Source organism: Branchiostoma belcheri, unplaced genomic scaffold (genome assembly GCF_001625305.1).
Source record: "Branchiostoma belcheri isolate BF01 breed outbred unplaced genomic scaffold, Haploidv18h27 scaffold134, whole genome shotgun sequence".
Classification (NCBI taxonomy): Eukaryota; Metazoa; Chordata; class Leptocardii; order Amphioxiformes; family Branchiostomatidae; genus Branchiostoma; species Branchiostoma belcheri.
This window is the reverse complement of record NW_017802758.1, coordinates 349,038-360,135: the sequence shown is the minus strand read 5'-3', so window position 1 is coordinate 360,135 and position 11,098 is coordinate 349,038. Positions and strand designations below refer to the sequence as shown.

Here is an 11,098-nt window from a genome sequence, read left to right as displayed (position 1 = left end):
GTTAACAGATACAAAATAAAACTATCATTGGATAATTTCAACTTCTCCTCGCTTTTTAGTTGATAGAAAAGATGTGTTTTCCGATGGAAGATTTGTCTAGTTGCATTAGGAACATTAGGAGTTTTGTTGTCTAGTTGCATTAGGAGTTTTCCTACAGTGCTTTTACCTATACCTATGTATAGTTATGATATATTACAAGTTGTGGTCCACTGTTCATTGTGCCTGTCGAAAAGAGCTAGGGGAACGTTCCCTGTGCAGTGAATCTGTATATATTTGTACATGGCGTCTATATTCCCTGTCAAGACGAGTGGAAGAGTAGCTTTTCAGTGAGCTAAAACTGAATCGCGATCACTTTCATTTTTCACACTTTTCGAAAGTACCGGTCGAATTTGTTACCTGGACATTAACCAAAGTTCACTGAACCACATGCATGAACACGTACACGTATAGTTTGTGTTATCTAGAATACAATTACATTTAGGTTAAGTTCGTAGGATCGTACTTGTATTTCTCTTACCTTGGTGGACAGTCGTATACGCGTTGTTTCGTTCCAAAACAAGGCGGGCCTCACACCGTTCCGTATAGCCTTTGTCACTTCTTATTCTAAGGCCATATTTACCTGTAACGTTACACCTTCCAACATTTCCCATCAGCCTTTGCGCAAAAGTGCCTTTTGTGCTGAGGCACTACAGTTGATTGCCCTTTGACATTGAGACAAAAAATAAGCAAAGGTTTGAAGAACGTAACTTTAGAGGAGTTTGCAGAGTCTGGCTAGAGTCGAAGGGTGTCAATGTAGGGGGGTCCGGACATTCTGCCCAGGGAAATTTTGTATTTTTAAACCCTCAATGACGCATTTTCTTGCCTTTTCAGAGGCAAAATTAGACACAACATTGGTACATATCAAATGCTCGAGACCTTTCTTACGAAAACAAGGTCAGTAGGGTTCAGCCCTCCACAGAGCCCTCCATATGTGATAGAATATCCCTGAAGTTCATCCAAGGAGATACTTGGTAGGTGGGTAGGTCTTCATTCTAGTCCTAAGGACATTATTGTTAAGCTGCATTTCAAAAAGTAACATGACATACCTGCACACCCTTTTGTGGTCGACCTCAACTAGTAACCAGTTTTGAACGCCACTTGCCAGGCAGTACGCGGGTTGTCTATCCACATTCCTGCTGGATCAGGACAGGGTACCAGTGCATGACGACAAGTGTTAAACTCGGTACGTACAAAGGATGTTGTGTGTATGTCCGTGAATGTTTGTAAATACTGAACTACCCGTACTACATTTAGTAAGAACAGAAATGCAAAATTCTCGCATGCTTAAATATAGAGGAAAGGGGGGCACAGGTTGGACGATTTCAGCTTAAAGAAAGTAGAAAAGTCAGACGGTGTGTTGTTTTGGTCGGACTGTCATGGCAGACAGATAACTATGTCACTGTTCATGCCACCTTAGGTAGTGTGTTGAAGGTGTCAAACTGAGGCCCAAGGCACCATAGTGTGTATTTTTGAGGCCGCTGAAGGATTCAACACAAACAAATCAACACTTTAAAAGGGACAGACTCGACATGATTATAGCAAAAACATCCTTTTTGTACTCACATTCCTGCATGATACCATAATATCCCGTCGCGCGTGGCATAGCGACAGTATTTTTGTAAGGTAGATTACGTACCTTCAAATTTTCGGTGTCGACTGTACACCTTGGTCACGGAAGAATGACCTAGTCTCGCGAGAACACAGTTGGAACGGGCCAAGTTGAATCGTAACGAAGGTTGGGACCTGCCCAATTCCCCTACTCCGCAAGGAGGCGGGCGAGGCCAGAAGATCTCGGCCTAGACTCGTGTTCTCGCGAGACTAGGTCATTCCGTGACCAAGGTGTCCAGTCGACTCCGAAAATTAGGAGGTACGTAATTCACCTTACAAATACAGTCACTGATAAAAGAATTTCTACTAAAACAAATCAACTTTCAAAAGAGACAGACTCGATATGTTGATGGCAGGCACATCATTGTTGTCGTTTGTTTTCGCATTTTATGATAAGCAAAGTTGTCTCTCCAACTCCGTACAAACAGTCTTCTCCAGGTACACTGTTGACTCTGTGCAGTTAATTCTCACTTGGTTCATGCCGCTAATAATGTAATTAACACAATTCTGCGAGTTAAGGGTAAAAGTGTGAAGAATATTATCTGATTACATAATGAATATGAATCCTAGATCCATTGTTCAGCTGTCACGCGACTCCAATAATCAGTTACAGGTTATTATAAAATGCCAGATTAGATATATGCATGTTGGTTGCAAGTCACATTTAACTACTAAGTATCCATGTTAACCTGCCAATGTAAGAATTGGTCACAAAATATCGAGATGCTGATTGGAGCAAAATAATGGTCGTAAGTCACAATAAACTGCGAACGCTGTCGTTATACCAATCCTATTCCATAAACCACTAAACCTATCCATATTACAACACCACAAGCACATAGCTAGGAAGTCAATATAGAAATAATCGAGTAGTAGTGCCTTTATGATGCTTACTACATTGTTGAGTTATCAACACCTACTTAAGGCTACACAATTTTGGCATTTTACTAGTCTCATTTATTTATGGTGTATACACATGTACTTAGTTCTGTCTTTTAATAGACTTCCCATATTATGTGGAATAGACTACCGATACTAGTAGCCAGATTAAACAAGTTTTTTTTTTGGTGCGAGAGAATATTGGAAACAGTCAGTACTTGCATTTTTTTGCATTTTGGTGACCTTTGACCTTCAATATGACCTTGAAGTAGGACTTGAAGTAGGACCTTGAGTCAGCAGCTGGGACGGTCCATTCCAACATGTCACTATTCCTGATTGGTTAGCTATGATACTAATGTGACTCCACAAATGTGTAACCCTGTTAGGCACACACCATGTTTTAACGTGCTACATTTAACGTGCTACATTTTTAAATGTCAAGACTAAAAAACATTCAAACAACATCTAAAGTACCATTAAAGACTATTACAACAGGTCTAATATTTTTGAAACTCTTTTATTGGCTGATTGAATCCTGTATAGTGAAGCTCTTTACTGTAAATATGATCACTAATAATTGTAGATATCCATATAGGGTGACATCTTGATGTTACAATACAGTATTCGGTTTGACAACATTAGTCATTACCAGATTACATGTTTGTCATCTCGATGTTGAAAATGCTTCCATGTAGTTGTAAACAACTGAATTTTACTGTTGAACCATAAGATATAATGTAATCCTTACTTGCAGCTTATATGCTCCTATTCATTTCACAGTGTTGTTTTCAATATGGCTAATAAATTTATCTACAACAGCAGCGTACTTCAGCGCTATCGTGTAGCGATTTATGAAGAAAAAGTTTTGATACTTGACGGTATCACCATTGCAAAGGCATTGAAGCATAAAAATGGTTTAACTTTATTTTCATACTGCCTATTGTCACGTCTAATTAGAACTGGGAGGCAGACATCCATGATTTTGGGTACCTGTGCGGCACAATGTGCACTGTGGAAGAATCAACACATGAAATAGAAATCAACTCTAGGACTATATTTTACTCCGCTCTTAAGAACTGTTGGGCAGTTTACTTCAGAAAGTTCGCACCAGCAATATTAGTCAATCAATATTCAACCAATCATACTTTCAAACAACACACGAATCCAGTCGGGTCAGCCTAAACTAGGCCTTCATACGGGGTTGTGGATAGTAAAATTCGGCACAGATAGGGTGAATACTTAGCCAGGAGAGTTAACCCGCAGTAAGGGTAACATTGCCACTCGGACAAATGAACTCTATGGCGGCCAACCTGACCTAGAAAATCATTCCCCAATTTGCCTAAATTTGACTATTTTCCTGTCTGAGTTGTTAGTCTGGTGGAGACAAAAGTGTGACGTCAGTGGGTTAGTTAGCCCAGCACGAGAACAAGGCGCCGCTCTCCTCCTTGCAGTACATGTCAGCAGGGCAGGAGGCGCTGCTGCACTTGTAGGGCTGCAACTTCCGGACAGTCGGGGCTAAAACAAGATAAACACATCTCTTCACCATACGTGACCTCTATGGGTAAAGCTAACTTTAACTACAAACTTCTGATGAATAGTCTTACCATTGAACTTAGGCTCAAATAATTAGCTTCAAACGCAATCTTAAAAATCACATACTTTTCTTTCCCACCGACGCGACATTTGGCATCTTATCTTAAGAGAAAGTCCCACTTCGATATACTAAATATAAAGTTTTGAATTATTCTTGTTATTTATTGTTACTATTTGATTTGTTACCTTATCGTATTGATCAAATTATTCAATTACTTATCGTTATTTGTTATTACAATTGGATTTGTTACCATTATTACAGTTGTCAATTAATTTAGTCGGGGGGAAGATCACGGACAAGCAATTATGGCTTCTTATTTTTCCCCTGCATATCCTATTTTACTGATTATTTGCGAATAAATAAACAAACAAACAAATCACACAAGCCTAGCGCCTTACCGATAGAAAAAAGGGGAAAGAGAGAGGAATAAAGAGAGCGACGATGTGCCTTTGGCTCTGCGGTTTCATCAGTAGTACTGTACTTATAGCAGTGATGTATAAGTATGTATTCTAGTGTTGTTCTTACCCAGACAGCTGAAGTGGGTGACCAGATTCTGACAGGTCTAGTCGAAGGGACAGGTCACCATAGAACACCAGTCTATTTCTGAGGCAGAGAATTATATGGAGAATTAGAAAAACATTTCATTACATCATGGCGACTCATCGACTTTTCCTCATCGATGCTAGTTATGCATGTACAGACTTAGGAGCAAATATTTACCAACTTCACAGTTGTCTCCGTCGTACCCGGTTGGGCATCGGCAGCTGTAAGAGTTGACTTGATCCTGGCAGGTTCCGCCATGCTGACAAGGGTTGGACGCGCACTCGTCAGTGTCTGTTTAACAACAAAAAAGTTAGGTTACCTAGAAAATTTGTGAGTGTTAAAAAATGAGGGCTTTAAAAGTAGTGAGAATCCCACTTCTGACACCATTTTGGCACCTGAATGGGTATATGGTCCATATTTATACAACCGTTCTTGTTAACTATAAAAGTCGTTAACAGAGAGACAAAATAACATCTTGTAGACAGTCTTTGTGAGTGAGAGTGAGTGATACAGTCTTAGGTACAGCTTATTCTCTATACATATGGGTAGATTGTCGCAGCTCTTTTACTTTGATGTTTTCCCTCTTCTTTTCCTCTTCTAAGCTTTAAGTTTTAATCCATTAAGCATATCTTATTAGCCAACGACATTCAGGATTTCCGTTAGGTACTTGCTTGTAATAGACTTCCTCACCGGTTTCACAGAACAGTCCTCCGAACCCGTCCAGACAGTCACAAAAGGTGGTGGAGTCTCCGAAGCAGGAGGTGCAGTTTCCGCCGTTCTGACACAGGTTTGGTTCACACGGTTTGAGAGCTGCAATTAGAGATAAATACTAGTATGTAATAGTCACAAGTGAAATTTTAAAACTAATCTTGGCTACTTTTCGCATATGCTGAATTGAAGCTGGTGTGTTAAGCCGAAAGGCGGTTATACCGGCTATACAGATACAGATACAGATATATAAATAAAAAAAATTAGTAAACGTTAATACTAATGCTTATTGTATTTCTCTCCCAGGCACAGAACCTCCAGTTGGCTCTGGTGACCTCAGGCGTTAGGGCTCGAAGTATAGATGACTTCGTCCTTCCACTTTGCCCTGGGATATGTCCTTTTGGCTGCCTAAAGTTCGGATCTGTTTCTGAGCTATTAACTGTTCTAATGAAGGTTGTATGTTGTAAAGATGGATATCTTGTAAGTTGTAGGTTGTAAAGAAGATGTCTAAGATATGATCTATTGCGTACCAGACATGCAGACGTAGTTGTGCTGCTCCGTGCAGAACGCAGTCTTTGCCTTGTAGTTATCGGAGCTGTCCAAGAAAACACACAGGTCCAGCGGGGACGACGGCTCGTCTGCGGACCACTCCAGCAGACCTGTTTTAGAAAAATAATGATAGAACACCTAGATGCTAGATAGGTAGACATGGATACAATAAGAGGTACATACTGAGGCAATATTGGAGTAAATGTAAGCAAATTATTTTTGAGATGATTACTTTAAAGAATTTCGTTGAAGAGGTTTATCAGTCACGTAGAATTAACAGTTAGTAGAAATCATTCGATCAGTGACTGTATTTTTGTAAGGTACCTCCAAATTTTCGGTGTCGACTGTACATCTTGTTCACGGAATGACCTAGTCTCGCGAGAACACGAGACTAGGTAAAGACTTAACGAAGGTTGGGAGCTGCCCATGTTCTACCTACCCCTACTCCGCAAGAAGGCGGGGAAGTCCAGAAGATCCACACAAGTCTCGACCTAGTCTCGTGTTCTCGCGTGACTAGGTAATTCCGTGATCAAGGTGTACAGTTGACACCGAAAATTTGGAGGTACGTAATTTACCTTCCAAAAATACAGTCACTGATCGAAGAATTTCTACTAACTCTTTAAAGAATTTGTTGAAATGGTAGCCAACGATTAGGTTAATGTTCTTATTGCCAAGACACCGTTTTAGAAAAAAAAGCGGAGTATCCTATATCACGGTGGTAAAATCTTGGCTGCAAAGTTCCCACATCTCATAGAATCCGAACTGTGTTCGATGGTGTTCGATCTGGGCGATTCGAATCGAACCCGCGTTCCATTACGGGGTCACCTGCGGTCATTTGCAATAAAGCGGCAAAACAAGCCCTTTTGCCTGAGTGACACGTAATAGATAAAAAACAACACTTTTCTATAGATACAACCAGTTTCCAGGATAGTACATGTCCGCTATCATTTTTTTGTGGACATGTAACATGTGGCAAAGCTACTGTCGTATCCTTGGGAGACCTTGAATACTGTAATGATTCTTTACGCCTGTATGAATAACACAATGCACACTTTTGGGAGATATGACATGTCTGCAAACCTCGTTCAAACCTGGAAACATGGAGAGTCTAACATACCCCATTTACGGCTCAAAATGACTGTCAGGGTTGTCCCGAAAATCGTGCTTTTGGGATTTTTTAAAAATGCGCTTGATTTTGAATTATGGGTAATTTAGTGCGAAAAAAGCCAAAAAATTCGATTTTTTCACCTATTTGTCGACAAAAACTATACTTAAAGTCAGAAATTAAAAAATCCCTAAAGCACGATTTTTTATCTTATTCCTAGTCGTCGAAAAATATAAAAATCAGTGATCTTGCGTAATATGTGTAGCCAGGTTTGCTCGGTGATTGGCTAAAATATGGCGCTCCGAAATCCCGAAAATTATAGACTTTTTTTAACGAAATACGAAAAAATCATCCATTTAGCGCATCCAATCACCATTAAATGTATGTAAAGACGATAATTTTATTTTATTTCAATGAAATTTCCCCTCGATACTAGTTTGTTTATTTTCAAATGTTTTACGGTTAGCCCAAAATCGCGTCTTGTAACCCGATACTTTATCGAACGCACACAGCAATGGGAAAGAATGCCGTAGTGACAGACCGCCGTGTATGTAAAGATTATCTGATCCTCAAGCTCATTCTGCGTTGTCCATCGTATGCAAAGTATCAGTTTGACACTAGTTATGTCTGTACAAATTTGTACCTAAAACAGGAGAGCCATCACTGTAGAGAATCGGCAGCGGTGCGGTTTTCATGGCGAGCCAGTTGGAGACGCCAGAGGAGGCCGCGATGGTGTTCGCCAGGAACTGTTGCTGCTGCGGGTCTCTCACGTCCACCATGCGGCCGCTGTTGGCACTGCAGGCCTGGGTGGCGTCTCGATGAGTGACAGCTGAGGTCGAGAACTGGTAGCAATCCCCAGTAAAAGATGCTAGAGTACAGAAATAGTACTTAAAAAATCTTTTCGCCAAATTACAGAAAACTTTGGGCCAAGCACGATACGATTTATTGAAATCAAGTGAATATAAGTACACTAAGAAGTAATGAAAATAGCTTAAATTGATTCATTCTAGACTTCTAAAGTTTGCAACTATTGCCTGAGTATATAAATTGATAAATGCTGTGGTATTAAAGAGTCAATTACAATACCGACTGAGAGCGCATTGTTGGTATGACCTGGTTCCTAATACGAAAAGGTATTTTGAAAAAAAGCTCCCACCGTGTTGCACTAGAGAGATACAAGAACATGTATATTGTCTACCGCTAGAATTGTTCAAAAGGGTCTTACCAGTTTCACAGTTCTTCCCGGTGGTTTCTTTAGGACAGGCACAGTTGTAGCCGTCCAAGTGATCCAGGCAAGTTCCTCCCAACTGACAAGGACTGCTTGCGCACTCGTCAATATCTGAAACATGAACAAAAAATTTCACTCTATTTGAAGGGTAAAAATCAAAGAGGCTACACTTACAGCATATATACTTATTAATTGAAGACTTAAGCGATATTTTTCACAAGGCAATTTATTATCCATCCCTTTGATGTCAATCTCCTTTAGGTTTATTTTAGAAAAATTACTGACCTTGATCACAGTTGGTCCCTGTCCAGCCGTTCTCACAGGTACAAGTGTAACCTCCTGGCACGTTAGCACAGGTTCCGTGTGCACATGGGGAGGACAAGCACTCATCGATGTCTGGAAAAAGTACAGTTATTTCACTGCAAGCATTTTTATCAACTTAAAAGAACACCGTCATATATAACCATCGTGGTTCTTTGTCCTTATTACAATAACAATCAAAATAGCGGTTGGAAAATGAAATGCTTATGGCATCTCTCTATAATGTCCATAACTGACTAGGGCACATTTTATGTCAATGAAACATTGAAATACTAACCTTGATCACAGTTGTTCCCTGTCCAGCCGTTCTCACAGCTACAGGTGTAACTCACCACGCCGTCAGTACAGGTTCCGTGTGCACATGGGGAGGACAAGCAGTCGTCTATGTCTAATTAAAAGTACAGGCATTATAAATAAGGTCTTACACAACTGTTAAGACTGTTATAAAACTTTTCATTACTATGTAATAAATGTAACCACAATGACAGTTTGAAATAACTTACGATCGCTTCTCTTTAATGTTAGTAAAAGAAAAGGGCACTTTAATGTCAATGAAACAGCCAAATACTAACTCTGATCACAGTTGTTCCCTGTCCAGCCGTTCTCACAGCTACATGTGAAACTCGCCACGCCGTCAGTACAGATTCCGTGTGCACATGGGGAGTACGAACAGTCAGCAAGCGCTGGTAAAAAAATATTAAGTAAAATGAAACAAGGATAAATAAATGCAACGATACAGCCTTTGGTATTTCATTTAACCCTTGGTTGGGAGCTGCCCATGTTCTACCTACCCCTACTCCGCAAGAAGGCGGGGAAGTCCAGAATGGAATTCCTTTGTTGCCAACAATATTTTAGGAAAAGTCACCAAGTTTGGTCGTTCTAGCCTTAGCCGTTCAGATGCTTTGTGACATCAAAGTTGGCGCGGGCACTTTTAGCCCCCCCCCCCCGGTCTAGATAGGGTTAACCTATACTGTAGTATGGGAGAAATGTATTGTTTTCCCTCATGTTTCTTCTCCTCCTGCCATTTTGTGAAATGGATTCAATTTATTCATTTTGGGGCCAAATAACAAAAAAATTTGTCATGAAGGTAGGACCAAATACTCCCGAGGCTTTTAAAATTGTTTTTGTTTTTTTTTGTTTGGGCCATTTTTTGTCAAAATCTTTACTACTGTGGAGACCTGACCTAGTATTACACCCAAATCATCTGAAATTTGGTATGGGTATGCTTTATATATCTGCCAACAACAATTCATTATAACTTTCGGCATGCACCCCTTCAAATTGTATAATCTTGGACTTTTGACTGTTTTCAATGACTAATAGTGAAGTACATATATTTACCGTATAATGAAGCATGAGGCAGCAGAAAAAAATGCAGAGAGCAACAACCAATAGGCATGCAGCTTTCGATATCGTTGGGCGGTTGTAATCTTCTAGCCGATAGGGTGCTTCAAGCAGATACAGGGTGGCATGGATCCCGTCAATCTACATGTTCCAACAGCAAAAGGCATTGGAAGATTCCATTGCTGCCAAGGGGTATAGACTGTTGGAACACATTTTGAACAGGGGTGATTTAGGAACAATCCTTTTTTTGTGGGAAGGGGATACATACGTAGGTCCATTTTTGGTATCGGGAATGCGGTGAAGCCATGCTTCATTTGCTCCTGAACAAATGTCGGCCTTTTTAGTTTTATACAGGCTTTTGAAATGTTTTTATTTTTGGTCTTAACCTTATATAATATGCATGACCATATTTGGCACATATGACCTACTTTCTCATCAGGTGGCAGTAGTTTCTTCTTGCTAATTGGCTGCTGAGGTAATGTGATCAAACATAGAATGATCAAACAGATACAGGGTTGTATGAAAAGGTAATCCCCAATCAAATACAGAGTGCTATGGATTGTATGGGGAAGGGGGAAATTTTGAATGGGAGGAATAATGAGTGAAATGTGCTGTATTTGCTCTTGAGCAAATGTCGGCCTTTCTACTTCGTCATTAAGTTATGATAGTAGTACAGGTTCTTTGTGCACATGTAGTAGTGACTGAAATGTGAGGTTTTGAAGATTCGGAAATATTTATATGTATAGGTCTGTTGAAACAGTAAATCATTGTCATGTCATGTGGTTTATAATGCAAGATCACAATTACACGTCATATTCATAAGAGGCTACATTCATGTAAAGGTATTTTAAACGGATAATTATCATTATATTCGTTTTAGAGTCTACTTTATATATTCAATATTATAAATCCTATCAATATATGTGTTTTGCCACTACATGCTATACTTCCCTAGCAAGTAAGACGAATATGCATGGATTTATTGATTGATTTATCTGTGTTGTGTAACGATATCGAGTCCGCTTCCTTACCAGCACACAGGGCGTACTTGTTGTAGTAGTCCGCTCCCTGCAGGCCGTCGGTGTGAGTGTCGTAGTCCACTCCGAGGGCGCTGCCATCACTCCAACAGTCAGGGCAGTACACAAACGTGTACATCAAGCGGCTGGCACTGCGCAGGGAT

General features: G+C 40.1%; 1 pseudogene; it reads right to left on the bottom strand.

Annotated features, from left to right (window-relative positions):
- Nucleotides 1-3,888: 3,888 nt before the first annotated feature.
- Nucleotides 3,889-11,098, bottom strand: part of LOC109464198 — a 34,281-nt pseudogene continuing 27,071 nt past the window's right edge.